The sequence below is a fragment of the Ambystoma mexicanum genome, chromosome 10 (genome assembly GCF_040938575.1).
Source record: "Ambystoma mexicanum isolate Mex_15411 chromosome 10, UKY_AmexF1_1, whole genome shotgun sequence".
Classification (NCBI taxonomy): Eukaryota; Metazoa; Chordata; class Amphibia; order Caudata; family Ambystomatidae; genus Ambystoma; species Ambystoma mexicanum.
In genome coordinates, this window is record NC_090932.1 from 107,826,625 (window position 1) to 107,842,422 (window position 15,798).

Below are 15,798 nucleotides of genomic sequence, written 5' to 3' on the forward strand. Positions count from 1 at the left end.
TTCAGCCAGGCTACAGAGTGACCTTGTAAAAGGTCGACGTCTGGACATTGAATCAAACCCCGAAAGGGGGGAAAACCCCAAGGGGCACCTGCAAGGTTGCGCTGAGGTTCATGGACGTTTCGGCATATAGTGTAGAAAAGCCTTCTTCTGCAGCCAAGGCACTTATTCCCCTGCAAAAAGCAGAGGGGACCGTGAGAGACTAATTCATAAAAACTATTGTGAGTGACTAACTTATTTGAGTATCACAGCAATATGTACACAGACTAAAACAATAAGTTAAAGACTAATTTACTAAAAAAGCACAGTTCCAATCTGGTACTGACCTTTACGGTAATGGCAACAGATTAATTTCCTATTCTGGATTGTAGATTTGGAATGGGAGAATGTGGAGCCCATAATAGATGAAATGCTGCAGTTAGATCATCACCCAGCGATCAAATAGTGTCACTAAAACATGTCAAAAAGAAATAACAGTGCACAATCAAAGTCGTGAACCCATGGATTTCAATGGTTGCAAGGCATTGGAAGCAACAATCTGGTTAAAAAACAATGGTAATATACCTCGGTGTCCTAAAATGAAGTAGGTCATGGAGAGAGGTGAGCTCTTCTGAATCCCCGATGGTGGGTTTGTGGCAAGCAGGTAGAGACGTGCTGGATGGAGATCTGAGAGAGGGGGAGTGGAAAAGAAAGAGAGAGCACTCCCTGTCAGGATAGTATACAAGATCCACTCCAGGGGTGTTTGAGCCTCTGGTGGAAGGCTGGGGGGCAGATAGTGAGGTACTTACTGCCACTAGAGACGGGGTCCCAAGAGATATGTACATGTTAGTTCGGCATTTTGCTGCTCCGTCGGGTTACGGCTGCAGTGTTTCCCGATGGAGCTGTATAGATATGTAAGGGGGCGCATGCGTCGGGAATGAGATGCTACTCTCGTACGCATGCGCCCACTTATAGGGCACATCTATGCTCATCACCCAATAATGCACACTGAATCCATTCATGCATGGCCCTTCATTCTAACCTATGCGATCTGCATCACAATCCAACATCAATAAAAGGCAAAAGCCCCAGCACACAGCGTCTCAATTGCCACCTGAACATTCTTTAGGTATCAAATGGAATGGGGAATTCGAAATCCAGACACTATACCATAAGTAGTCACTTCATTAACCTACATGGTAGGTGAAATAGTTCAGTCTTAATGGCGGAGTGTTCGGAGGGTTCTGGGGTATTCAGCCCGCTGGATTACCAGTGCAGACTGTACTGTTATTCTGTGTAACAGATCTAGTCATGAATCCAAGGGCTATTTACACTCCTTCCTTAGCAGAGCATGCGGTGCATTCAATGGATCTAAAACATCATACTGCAAAGAAGATTGCTTACATCTGAGTTATCAGGGTTCAGAATTACTATGGCAGATCTATTCTAGAAGCAAAGTCCTTGGGCCTCATTAGAAGTTTGCTGGTCCGGTAACAATGGTATCAATAAGGTTGCCGGTACCGTTGTTACCGGACCGGCAAACTACAAGTTCTGCTCCTGGGTGCCTTACCCTCCCACCAGGTCTGACCTGACGGGCGTCCCGACACCCGCGAGCGGACACTGCTGGTGCTACCGGACTACCCATTCCCATTGAGCCCAATGGGCTCAATGGGAATGGGTAGTAAAAGTTTCCGCCCCTGGCATTGGGGAATTACAGGGTCCGCCAAAATTGTAATGACCCTGAATTTCCCCATTGCCAGGGGCCGGAAAAATTTGCAAGTTTGGTGGCAGCCTGCAAGGCTACTGCCAAACTTGTAATGAGGCCCCTTGTTGTTAAAGACCTTATTAAATCTGCCCTTCAAAAGGACATGGAACTTGCCTCTTACATGTCTAATAGGCTGCCCAAAAAACAAAGGATTAATACATTGGGGCTCATTACGAGGTCGGCGGTAACCCCGAAAAACTGTTTCCATCACCTGACTTCCCGGTGCCACCAGGATATTTCAAGTTGCGGGAAGTCAGGCGTTGGATTTGGTAAATCCCCATTCCCGTGCAGTCCCATCAGACTCCATGGGGACGGGGACACGGAAGCACTGGCACCATTGCTAACGGTGCCAATGCTTCCGTGATAACTCCACCTACCATGGCCATTGCACCCAGCCAGGTCAGACTTGCCGGGAGCGTCGGCCCTGTGGCAGACTTGTAGTTTGGCGGGCCAGAAATAGGGGTGCCGGTAAGCTTACCAGCACCCTTATTTCCGGCCCGCCACACTCGTAATGAGGCCCATTGACTTCTTAATTCCTTTGTTTAGCAAAAAATATATGCCGATTAGAGGCTCATTACAACTCCAACAGAACAGAGACGTTTGTCTCTTGGCGTTTTCAGTCAACCGTCATGTAAGCTCTAGGAGGCGATATGGAGTTGTGAGATCATGAAGCCGGTTATACTCTCATTTTGGCCCGGGTCATTGATATATCACTGTCGGGTAGTCTCTGCTCCAAGTCTCCTAAGCGGAGGGAGAATGCCTGGGCAACATAAAATCCTATATTCCGTACAGATTCAGCATTTTTCAATGTGGTTTTACAGACTCCATAGTCAGGAAGGGGACAGTCCACCATTGAGTTTGGGACAAGTAAAGCTCTGGAATTTGCAGAGATTATTTTATTTTATTTTATTGGACATGTGTAAGGCACCTATACACAGGTGTTTCCAGGCGCCACAAGACAAGATGTGTGCGAGGGTCATGGGAAATAATAAGAATACAACAAAGGGCGGTTATATTGGCCTTGTGACAATTCGGGTAGCACTTTGAAAGTGTCCTTTTTCTTACCCATGCATAATTCCATATCCAGATAATGGACCAAAGCATCTGGTTGGCCTGTGACAAGTCTAAAGGCGACCAAAAGTAGAACCCTCTTCAATTTGTACATAGTAGATATTAGGACATTTCCAACCTCACAACTTGAATGGGGGAGAATTTTGTCAGACCTAAAAATCAGATCCATAGTTTGCCATCTAAAGGATACATTTAAATTTGGAATGTACAATCGAAATGTCACCGCCGTAGGCCATGATACAGGGATCTCAACCTCCTCACCCTCGATTACTAGAAGTAGGCATAGGCATATAACATGTTTAGGCCATTAGCAGATCTATAATGATCACCTGTACAATGGCAGTGCCATATTAATGTTACCCAACTAGTGAGGGAATTAGGTTATGATCAGCTTTCTATGGTGGTGGTGGAGATTTGCTATACGTAGTAACCTAGCAGGGGTAATAGGCCTTAATGTGCACTACCGTGGCAGGGATCTGTCACGTGCTACCACCTAGTGCTGGATGCATAGCATGGTCTTCCTTCCACCAGTAGGCCTATGCCAATTACTACTTCTAGTGGTAACAAGTTGGAAAGAAATGGCCTCAAGTTGTTTGTTGTGTGCACTACTACTACATGTTGGTAGGCATATATGATATGTGCCTGCTAGTGTGGAGGACAAAGTCACTAGAGCAGGAGGCACGTCACGTGTTGCCTTTTAGTGGTAGCGGTAAATTGCATTTGCCATCCCTATGATAGTAACTTCCCTGGTGTTGCTGTCTAGTGGTAGGGGAATGTTATGTCCAACCCACTAGTGGTATTAGCATATGCTGCCCTCTTGTGGCCATGGTATATCATTGTTTACCCACTAGAAATACTGATATCTCAGATGCTGCTCTCTAATGGTGATCTGTCATTGCCTTTCCATTCTCTGTCATAAAAGTGAACAGAGATTGCAACAATAGCAGGGCTGCTGTCACTGTAAGGCAATTCTAAGTGTCTGCCTTGGATACCACCAATAGACGGGCAACATGGTGCACTCATTCGCTTCTAAAACCTTTTAAATCCCCTTCATTTGGTAACCTGGAGGTAAGGGGGAGTAGCACCATGATAGCTCTTCTGAGGCAGCATTAATCGTCGCATTAAATCTGCCTGACAACTATAACTTCTTGCTTGGTGAGGGGCCTGCAGTTATCCGAGTACTGAAACAAAGGCAGTCATCCTTTGATTTACGAATGCCGATCACATTTGGGTTAACCACTTTTCCTTACTCATACGTTGTAGATGGGTGACTATCAGCAATAAGGACCTACTCCACTGATGGAACCAGAAATACAAGAGAGTGACCAGAAAACGGTTTGGGTCGTCTATGCCACATGGTGGCTCATCTACAATGTTATGTTGTGTATAGCCCACTCTTGCCCTTTCTTTTTTTTTCTTTTTTTCTTTATAGTGCTTGACATTACAAAGAAGGGCAATCACGAGGCCGCACCCGGCAATCACCGTAATAATACAAACATTTGGTGTACAGCAACGACGATCATGTAAAATAGACATTGCGCCTGGTCACACAATGAGCATAAAACAGCAATCAGTGCATAATTCAGGTGGAGCTGTTGATGGGAGAAGGAGACCCTGATGACCCATCGACATCACTGCTGGATATAGAGGTGAGGTAAGAGCTGAACAGGGACCAGACATTTTGGAGTTTGTACATTGGGGGTAGCTGAGTCACCCAAGCCTCCTCAGTGTCTGAGGCCCAGGTCACGGCAGCAAGCCACTGTGAATGCGTGGGGACCCGGGGCCTGTGCCAGCATAGTAGGATACAACGAGTTGCGAGAAGCATGCAGAGTCCCGCCAATCTCCTGGACTCTCGACCGAGGCCGGGGAAGTCATGGAATAGACATCCTAGTGGAGGCGGGGTGATATCGTGATCCAGGATGTTAGACATCGTGGAGGTGATCTCCCCCCAAAATTGGACAAGCGACGGGCAGGACCAGAGCATATGGTATATAAGTCGTCTCCTCGAAGCCGCACCTGGGGCACATGGGGGTATTATCTGGTGATATGCGGTGCAACCTGATTGGAGTGTAGTGGATCTGTGTAAGATTTTGAGTATAATAAGTTTGAAGTAAGAATTGAATGACACTTTGTGGGTGCAAGCACACATACGTTTCCAGCATTGATCAGTGATGTCGATCTCCAGGTCCTCTGCCCAAGAGCGTTTGAGTTTGTCAAATGGTGAAATGGACTTGGATTGTAGTAGAGCATAAAGCCTGGAGACCTTCCCCCTAGAGGTACTAGTGTTCATGAGTTCGGCAAGAATAGGATCATCAGGGGGTATGGTGGGAAACTCGGGTAGCTCCTCTTAAGGAACCGACGGAGGCTTGAGTATTGAAGCCAGATAGGTGACCTCAGTCACACGGCCTCAGGTAAGTCAGCCCACTTCAAGAAGTTGTCTTGATCATAAACATTGCGGATGGATTCGAACCCTGACTCTGCCCAAAGGTGCACTATAGGAGGTGGAAAGGAGGGGGCCCCCAAGAGGAAATTCCAAAGAGGTAGATAGCGATGAAAGGGACGAGACACGTTAGGCAGTCCCCAAATTTTAGATAGAGCTAGGAACGTGGTGCCTACCGGACCCAAGGGACTGCAGCCAAGACTCTAGGGGGAGAGAACTAGGGAGCAAATGTCCCACCCACCAACCGCCCGTTGTTCTAGCCTGACATGTGGAGGAGTATTCATAGTATTAAACCAGTGTGATGTGAATTGGACCTAGGCGACCAGCCAGTATTTCTCAAAGTTGGGAGCGCCAAAGTCGCCACTATCCATTGGGATAGCTAGTGTGCCTAGTTTGAGGCGAACCGCGCCGGAGTGCCATAGGAACGCGTTAATAATGCGGTTTAGAAATTGGAAAAATTGGGAAAGGTTGAGGAAGTGGTAAAGGAGTTGAGGAAGTACAATCATTTTTAAGACACCAACCCTGTCGGCTAGAGAGATTGGAAGTTTAGCACCCCGAACATATCTTAGTGAGTGTAGTCAAATAGTTTCGAAAGTTGAACTCGAATACTAATTCCAATTGCCGGGCAACGACTGCCCCAAAGTAGGTGAGTTCAGATTGTGCCCAGGCGAACCCCATGAGGTCGGGTGGTGGACGGGTAACGTTGGTAAGAAGAAAAAGTGTGGATTTGGAGCAGTTTACCTTGAGTCCAGATATCCGTCCGAAGTGGACAATATCCTCAAGGATTGGGGCGCGGTTGTGTTCCGGTGAGCGAATAAATAGTAAGGAGTTATCTGCGTATAAGGAAACCATATCCGGTGTACCCAGTAATCACACACCCCGGTGCAAGTGAACCTGTCATTTCCTATCCGCTAGAGGCTCAATGGCTATGGCGAAGATCAAGGGGGAGAAAGGGCACCCCTGTCTCGTACCTCTGGCGATGTGGAAGGGTAGTGAACATCTGTCCTCAGTACGGACCCTGGCTATCGGATCTGAGTATAATAATTTAACCTATGACAAAAAATGGGGTCCGAAGTTACATTTAGCAAGCAGCCGCCAGAGATAATCCCATGAAACAGAATCAAAAGCTTTTTGCATGTCAAGGGCCACCACTACTGCCTGAGTGTTGGGGTCAATTCTGCTAATGATGTTGAATAGTCGTCGTAAGTTGAGACACGTGGATCTACCCGGGATGAATCCCGACTGATCTGGATGAATAACGTGGTACATGTAGGGGGTAAAACGCAGGGCTAACAACTTAGCATAAATCTTAATGTCACAGTTAATGAGGGAAAGAGGGCGATATGATCCACACATGGTAGGGTTTTGCCCGGTTTGAATAGGACCTTTATAATGGCCTTGTGGAGGGAGAGTGGTAGTACACCCGCCTCACGGGACTCCTCCCAGAGTGTCAGAAGTTTGGGGACTAGCCACAATTTAAATTGCTTATAAAATTCTATCGGGAGACTGTCAGAACCAGGGGCCTTACCCGAAGCCAGGGAATCGATAGCTTTGGATATTTCCTCAGCCGTAAATGGTGTGTCAAGATCGTTATGAGTTTCGTTGGAAAGGACGGATAGGGGAAGGCTATCTAAGAAAGCGTTCACTTCAGGAGTAGGAGAGACATCTTCATTGGAGTATAAGGATTCATAAAAGGCCAAAAACTCAGCATTGATGTCCTGTGGGAGGAGGGCTAAAGATCCATCAGATTGCTCTAAAGCTGGGATAATTGGGGAGCCGGTTTCCTGGCGGAGCAGTCTGGCTAAAACACGGCCAGGCCGCTCACCTTTTCCATACCTCCTAGTGAGACCAGGAGTGTCTATGAATTTCCTCTCGCGCTCAGCGTGCATACGGAATGTGTCTAATTCTATACCAATATTGGAAAGGACTTCAGTGGAGTGTGCCTGAGCATATTGGGGCTCAAGGGAGGAGAGTACCGTTTCGCTCTTCGATATGTCTCTCCGAATCTCCGAATCACCCCAAGGATCCCAGCTTCTTTGGAGATGGCAATGCCCCTGATGTTAGCCTTAAAAGATTCCCAGAGGGTAGCCTGCATGCGGACCTACCCGGTATTGAGTATGAAATAATCATCTATAGCTGATTGCAGGTCCAGGTTGAATGCTAGGTCCGATAAGGACTGCAGTTTCATCCTCCATGAACAGGTTTTACCACAGGCAGAGTGCCAATCGAGGGAAATCATCACCGGGGAGTGGTCCGAGTATGTCTGGGGTAGGATTGACATGTGTGTGGTGTTCCTAATGAGTATGTCTGAAGTGAGCCACCTGCCTATCCTGGAATGCGAATCATGCACCGAGGAATAAAATGAGTACAAACAGGAGTTGGGATGTATGAGTCTCCATGCGTCCGATAGTGATAGCTGGGGTAGGGCGCTCAAAATCACTTTAGCTTCACTGGAAAGTTTGCGGAGGCGGGATCCCGATCTATCCCATTCAACATCGAGGATCGTATTGAGATCCATACACCATGGGATCGGGACAAGAGGGAAACCAGCAAGTAGGGAAACCAGGTGTGTGTAAAATTCAGGATCATCAGTGTTGAGCCCATACACATTGAGAAGAACAACCTCTTTGTTCTGCAGTCTACCATAAAGCAGGACATAACATCCCAAGGGGTCTATGTGAGACATGATGTGTTGGAACTTAATGCTCCTATGAATCATAATCATGACACCCCTATTCTGGGTGGAATAACTTGTGTGTTACCTCTGGGGACCCCAGTTCTTGGCAAACCTGATGCACCCCTCAGATCTAGCGTGTGTCTCCTGTAAAAAAAGGATTTTGACCCTGTGGCGTTCCACATATAACTGCCAATTCTGCATCTTCTTTTAGTTTCCGAGCCCTCTCACATTCCAGTTCATGCAGACTATATCATGATCAGCCATCAGGGAAACCGAGAGTCATGGAAAATAGTAGGTATCGGGACAGACGTCTATTAATGAAATGGGTACACCATAATATGAGCCCACCCTCCCACCCCACCCTGCATGTCAAGCATTTTATGTTATAACTGCCCCCCACCCCTCCCCACCCACAGCCCTCTCCCAATTAGAGGAGTAAAAACCCAACTTCTAACAACCAAAACAAGAACAAACCCAAGAACGGTGGCGTCATCGCCTGGGGGATTGTGTGCCAGTTGGGTGGCATTGCTACCTTGCTGGGGACATAATACGGATTAACATGGTACCAATGCAACTAGTGATCAAGACTGGAGGTACAAAGTAAACATTAGGATTGAACCCTGAATGGGCAAAATACTCATCCAACTTAGTGATAAGAACAGAGATTTCACCACAAAAGAGTTGTCGGGAGCTCCAGATTGAGACGCATATTACACAATGCAAATTATGGTGTCATCCCTGCCACAGGAATAGGTATGATCATCGGGGGAAGTGTTTGTCTATAAATTTAGAAGCTTCTTCTGGGATAGTAAAGAAAAACACCTGGTTTGAGTGTTCAATCCGGAGCTTAGCTGGGTAGAGCATAGTGTATTTAACTCCCAATTCACACAGTCTCCTCTTGGCTGCCATAAGGGTTTTGCACTCCTGTTGGACGGAGATCGAGAAATCAGGGTATAGATGGATTCTGGCTGAACCCAGAAGGAGTTCCCCCTTGGCTCTCACTGCCCGAACTAGTTTATCCCGGTCGAGGTAGTTCAGAACTCTTGTAATGATGAGGAGCGGGGGTGCACCAGGTTTGGGTTTTGCTGTAAGGGCACGATGGGCCCGCTCTATAGCGAATTGCGGGGACAATTTAGGAGAGTCCAGCAGTTGGAGCAAGGTGTGTTCAATTTTTGTCCTCCATGGGGCCCTCAATCCTGTCCTCAGGAATGCCAATAATGCAGAGGTTATTGCGTCTCAAGCGAGATTCGAGATCCTCATTTTTCTTAGCAACCTCAGAGACCTGTCTGGACAAAGTGGCGACCTTGGTGCAGAGGGACGCTATGTCGTCCTCTGCAGTACCCACCCTGGACTTGACCTCCATAACCCAGCCATCAGTTTTATGGTGCTCTGTTTCTTGCCCACCCCCTTGGTCATGGTTCCGTCTGGGTCTACAGAGAGTGAGCGTTCTGCACCGGGGCACCCAGGGCAAGTGTATGGGGTGGGCTTCCCTCTCAGGTTGCAGCACCAATTCATTCACGTGATCCGGGGCTAATAGGTGGTGATCCCCAGGGTCAAAGTGTATTGCTGAGTACTAGGCTGATCTTGAGTAGCGGGACCGGCCTTGGGGCAGTTGTGCGCATCAGAGCGACCTCATGGGACTAATGTAAGGATTCTGGAAGATTAGTTAGCCGATCCCAGGTGAGGGGCCTGACACAGGGGCTCCGGCCGAGGAGTAGATGTTGTGGTGCCTGGCCCGTCTAGGCGCATAGTGGGAAAGTGCAAGATCAAGTGCAGTCCTCACAGATGGCAGGGTAGAGACAATCAGGCTTGTATACCGTCTCTGGACGTGAAGGTGATGGCAGTGCAACCAGTGTATTTGTGGATTCAGCCAGGCATGCAGTGGATTAAGGTATAGCGGAGCGATGGTGGTGTGGCAGCCAGGGTAGCACGGGGAAGCAGGTGGTAGAGCTTAAACAATGTAGGTGGGGGCTCAGCCCATCTGCCCAGGCCGGGATCACAGTAAACCTGAAAGGGGACACAGAATTCAAATCATACATCCACAAGTTCTACGCAGTTTGTGTGTCTGTGTCCCCAATTAAGAAGCTGGGATTGAGCAGAACAATGCAGCGTAGATAGCAGTAGAATTGGCTACGCTGATAAGGCCAATAAGGACCTGCAATGTCTGAGTGTATTGTGTCTCCCGACGTATCGGGTGAAGAGTGGAGGTCTCTCAACCTCAAGACTTCGGCAGCTGCCAGGCAAGGGAGCGTGCCTCATCCGATGTCCGTTGGAGCCGTACGGTGAGGGATACGGTTGCGCCGCAGGGAGAGGAAGAGGAGCCAGCAGCCGCGGTGCCAGGAAACCAGGAGCAGACAGTTGCAGGAAGGCCCAGCAGACCCCAGCAATGGTTCTTGCGCAGGGGGTGATCCGGTGCCACTACCGGGAGAAGCAGCACCGGTGCCAGAACTCACTGTGGGCTAAGGGAGCCGTCGTCCTCAGTGCCCAGGTAGGCCAGGGTCACAGCGTGCCCAGCGGGGCTGAGTCCCTCGACGTGCAGAGTGTGTAGCCCCCAGGGGAGCTTGTTCGCCCGGTTGTAGATGGAAGGAGATCTTCAGCGGCCCATCGTCAATCAGGCAAGGGCAGCATGGGCTCCAGCCCAGGGCAAGGCACACAGGGCCACTGTGGCAGCGGTAGTCTCGGGGAGGAGATCCCAGCCAGGAGTGTTGGGTACCAGGGAACAGGATGACAGTGGCCCCTTGGGATGAGTGGCGAGTGTTTGTCCTCTGTGGCACCAGTGGCCGTAGGGCTGCAGATGCTCGCCCCTCCCCCACAACAGGCTGCACAGCCTCAGCAATTCCGAGCAAGGAAGGCAGGCCCAGCTGGACGCCACGGGCAGATCTGGGTGACGCAGCCTCCCGGCCTGCAAGAAGGTCAAAATATCTCTGAGACGGTCTTGAATACCGGGCCAATATTCAGGTGGCAGTGGTGGAAGGTCTGCTGGAAGGGGCTCCCAGTCTTCTTTTTCAGAAATCAATCGTACATAGGCATATATCAGGATGGATGTCGTCGCCCAGCATGGAGCTCCTTTTTAGGCAGCCATGCTCTGTCAAGCGCACAGCGCCCCCCCCCACCCTCACCACACTCTTGCCCTTTCCACCTATGGCAAGCAATGAAGAGATAAGAGAGGGAAGTGTAAGAGAAATATGCACAACTTGGTCGGTCACCTTCCCCACCGAACCCTCAACTCCAACAACAAAAGCTTCCTGACCTCCCGCCACCTTTTCTCACCTCCCTCGAGTTTGCCCCTCTCCACCCCCCAAAAAACCTGATCAATATCCAGCATCTTGCTACCCTACCTTATGTTTGTCCCCTAAACTTAAACAATATGTCCATCCGAACCTTCCCAAGAAGTAAACCAATGCCTGACGTCCTACAACCCACACTTAACTCCCTCAGTTTACACACTGTCCTAGGCCAACAGGAATTAAGAAGTATGCCAAGATAGCAGATATGGTTAACTGTTTTGGGATACTGATGTAAGCCGGTTTAAATAATGAACAAGGAAGTAAAATAATTTGAAGTTGTGGGTGTTTGGCATCCAAGACTAAGCATTTCTTGGGTTTTATCTTTTACTCCTTTCTCTTAGACCTCTCCCAAAAGGGGGCCTGAGTCCCTAATTGTTGCGGGTTTCTAGGGTTCCCTGACTCTTCTTCTAACCAACCGCCTGCTGAGTTTTTTGGAAGTTACTGAAATCTCTTCTCATCAAGTAACTGTTGTGTTTCTCAAGGTTCCAGATTCCTTCTTCAAAATTGCATTTCTCTCTTGCTGTACTAACCTTCAGTCGTATCACACAGTTTGCTGTTGAGAGGAGTTTATCATATGGCGATAGGTAGAGTCATTATGGAGGGCCTCCAGGTCTCGCTAGTGGTGGAGTAAGTAGAGCCATGTATCTCTTCCTTCCCGAATCTTTGTCTATGGCTCCTCTTCAACTCCTGAATCCTCCAGTATGCTCCCTCCTGCCTTCAAATTTCTCTTCCCACCTTTAATCACTGCCTTGGACTGGCAAGGCCCACTGAACCCTTCCTATGCTGGCTATCTAGCTGCGTACCTCATGCCACTCTTGCCGATATCATGTGACATCCTTTTCATTAACCACCACCTGATATTCTTTCTTCACCTATTTACCTTCTCTGATCACCTCTAGCTCCATCTCTCATTTCCAATCTTCTCTCTAAACCCTCCTCACCAACATCTGAAGAGCTTTCCAAACCCTGTCCAATGCAAACTTCTGCTCACTAACATTCCTCCTGAGGACCATTGACCTCACCGTGATATCATCCATCAACCTCTTGGTTTTCCCCACCAGCCTCATCTTTTCCCCACCAACCTCCTTTTCTCCATCACCAACCTCCTCTGGGATGATTCCCAACTTTCTCCTGATGCACTTCACCAACGTCCTCCTGACATTCCCTCACTTCTACCACCACATGTCTGACAACCTCCTGGTCTCCTCTATCAACCTACTGATCTTTTCCACCAACCACTTGATATAGTCCACCAACCTCCTGTTCTTTTCCAGCAACCTCCTGTTCTCCTTCACCAACACCCTCTTGGTATTTCCTGTCCTTCTCCTGAAGCATATTACCAACCTCCTCCTGATGTTTCCTCTCCCCTATTAACTCCTCCTGATGTCCACCAACATCATGGGCTCCTTTATCAACCTCCTTATCTTTTCCACCAACTTCCTGATCTTCTCTCCCAACCTCCTGATCGTTTCCACTAACCTCCTGTTTCGTTCCAGCAACCTCCTGATCTTCTCTGCCAACCTTTTGTTCTTTCCCACTAACCTCTTGTCATTTTCCACCAATCACCAATTCTTTTTCACCAACTTCCCAGTACTCTCCCATCTTCTCCTTCCTTTAACCAATCACCTCCCCTTCTTCTCTACAACCTCTCCTGCAGCTTTCCCTATATGCTCTGTGTGTTCAACAATCTACTCCAAACTCCTTTTTCTGCAACTCCAACTCTGCTCTCTGACCGCCTTTCTCCAAACGCCCACAAAGCCAGATTAAGCTTGTGGGCTTTCAGAGGGCTCTGTTTTATTGTTATAATGTAGTCTTGACTTATGTCACTGGCCTGGAGTGCTTGATGTCAGAATGTTGATGCATGAATGCAGTTCAGGAGAATGTTGGGTGTATCTGTGAGTGAATGTTCTGTGAGTGTCAGTTGGGGGCCTGAGCTGGAGTGTGAAGGATGGCCGGTGAGTTTTCTGCTCTACAGTTATGTCTTGTCTCCTGTCTACTGTAAATACCCTCAAGAGAAACTGGATGATGTACATTTGTAATTATGTAAATAAGGCTGCCTGGATCAAACACAATGACTCCACAGCAGGTCTGTGTCTCCAGTCTCAGCTTTACTACATCCAAATATACTTTATAACATTGATCTTCCTCGGATGAGCTGTTTGTGAGGGTCTGCCCCTGTGTCCTGAAATTGGTGAGAGGCTGCAATTGGCTGCCCTTAATCAGCTTAGCTGACCTTAATCAAGTCTTTAAGGGCTGGACCAAGCCTTTATCTGGCCTGTCTGACATCTTGGATCTCATTTCCTCCTTCGTGTTACTGTAGAGCCCTTGCTTCCTTAGCGTGTCCACCTGTAGCTGGTAAATCATTTGACAGTCTCTCTAATTTCTATGAGGCTGAAAGGACTGCTTGTCCTCAATAAAATTGCAACTTTATATCACCTAGAAAGGAACACTCAGCCGGCAGACAATTGATTAGTAAGGTAGTATTTTCATGTGAAGATGCTGCAGCAAAATAGAGAAATTGCCATTTTGTATCACACGAGGGTGTCAGCAAGAATGTCTCTGAGCTTTTTCATTGAGTTATTCACTATCATAGGACCTTTGGCAACATTAACTATGGGTTTTGAATGTATTTAGTGTACAAAGCTGAATATTGAAGAGTTGATGTGTGTTTTCTCTCTCTGGGACTATGTGTCTGGCTTGTGGGACCGTCAGGCTCTTTGACATGGGGAGAGTAGTCTGTGTAGATTTCTCCTGTGACTGTTCCCTGCTGTAAAATGAGAACCAAGGGAGGGTGGCCAGGGGAATCCCCCATATTGCCACCGGGGACACCTGCTGGCTTAGTCAGTTACCCAAACACTTGGAAGACCTCCCCTTCAATTCACCAGATTTAGCAGCAGACTACAGCACAACATGCTCCCCCTCTCTGGGGTGCAAGACTGTCAGGTTTATTTATACCCCACAGTTTAAAGTGATTTTCAAATCCCTAAGAATAGAGAAAAAAAGGCTGTTTAAAAAAACCCCACAAAGGGCCCAATTAATGGAATTATTTGCACAGAAAAGAGGGTACTTGCGTGCGCAACTGCACACAAATCTGCCTTCATCGATTCATGGAAACGAATGCGCGGTACTTTTCGTGGACTTGCGTGGAGTACGCTCTATTTTGGCACGTCTGTGCGAGCCGTTGAGGGCCTTGCACACAACACTGAGCAGAGCATGGGCGTTGCCTGCACAGAGGGCTGGGAAGGGGCAGAACACCAAAAAGAGGGAAGAACTTGCAGGCAGTCCCTTGCACGCCCACTATTGCGCGTCATGAGACGTATTCATGGATTTGACGGTGCAACATCTTGACTGGTAAATGGCCACGCAAGTCCTTTATATGATCCGCCACCCGAAGACAGGCGTTAGTACACTTGTGCGTAGGATTTTCAGCGTGCAGGTGGGGTCACATGTCATATTTCGGAGTACGTGTACTGAATTGGGGTTCTGATGCAACTTAAGGTTGCGCCTAAGCACGTTTTATGTAGGTTTGCACGCAGATTTCCCAAGTTATTGCTGAGTTATGATTTTTTATATGCATGTTGTCGGGGTGCCGGATACAGTCACAGGGGACCCCACGCAGGGTCCCCAGAGTCGCAGGCCTGTTTACAGGGGACCCAATCACTGTTTGAAGGGTGTGTGTATTCGCACACATGGAGCGCGCAAAGGTAGCTGTTCGTGCTTTGCGTGTGGGTGTGTCGGGGGCATTTCAGGGGCGACTTGCGAATACGGTCACTTTGCGCTGTCAATTGTATGAATATGCGAGGGGCGCATTTTTCTTTCTGCGCAGTGTCCTTCTCTGCACAATGTGGGATTTCTGCACCCATTTCCATGAATCAGGCCCAAAATCTGAGTGACCATAACCCTTTAATGGTTAAGTGGGAGACCCTGGTAGATTGGCCTGGTGAAATGACTGTAGAGAATCATTTCAAACCAAAATCAACTTTAACCAAGAGTTGGATGGAAACAGTTTTAAATAGCCCAAATATCAAGCTTTCAAAATCAGCAATTCTCAACCTCAATGTGGAAGACCTTAAAGTAATTGACAATTTTGAACTCCTAATACAGGAAATAGTGAAGCCTCTTGGCCAAAGGCAAATTGAAACAGTGGATTTCCGAACCAGAAGGAGAGTGGATGCACCATGGTCTGATTCAGAGTGCAGGAAGGCAAAATGGAGATTGTGCACAGAATTTAGGACTGGGGTTCTCCATGCGCACCAAAGGTGCAAATAATGACAACATGACTCTCTTGCAGCCTCACACAAACTGACTCTTACAAGCACTCTGGCTCTCTTACCAAAATGTTCTGTAGCACCATCCAGTCAATAAAATATGTGCTGCAAAAATGTTGTAGTAAATACAATTTTGTGCTGCAAAATGTGCTTTTTATGCTGCAAAATGTTTAATTTCATGCCACAATATCCTGGAGGTTCTGACTGGAGCTGTACCTCCCATGTCGTCACTCCCTTCCTTACTGCTGTAGTCGAAGGGTATAGCGAAGGGTATAGCATTTTGGAAACACAAAGGTCCACAGCCCTTGGCTCTC

At 47.9% G+C, this 15,798-nt stretch overlaps 1 long non-coding RNA gene across 1 annotated transcript; it reads right to left on the minus strand.

Moving 5' to 3' along the window:
- Positions 1-328: 328 nt before the first annotated feature.
- LOC138493134 (uncharacterized) lies at positions 329-870 on the minus strand. Its single transcript, XR_011276274.1, has 3 exons — positions 786-870; positions 562-663; positions 329-447 (listed from the first exon to the last, which is right to left on the minus strand). It is a non-coding gene; the product is annotated as an uncharacterized lncRNA (long non-coding RNA).
- Positions 871-15,798: the final 14,928 nt, after the last annotated feature.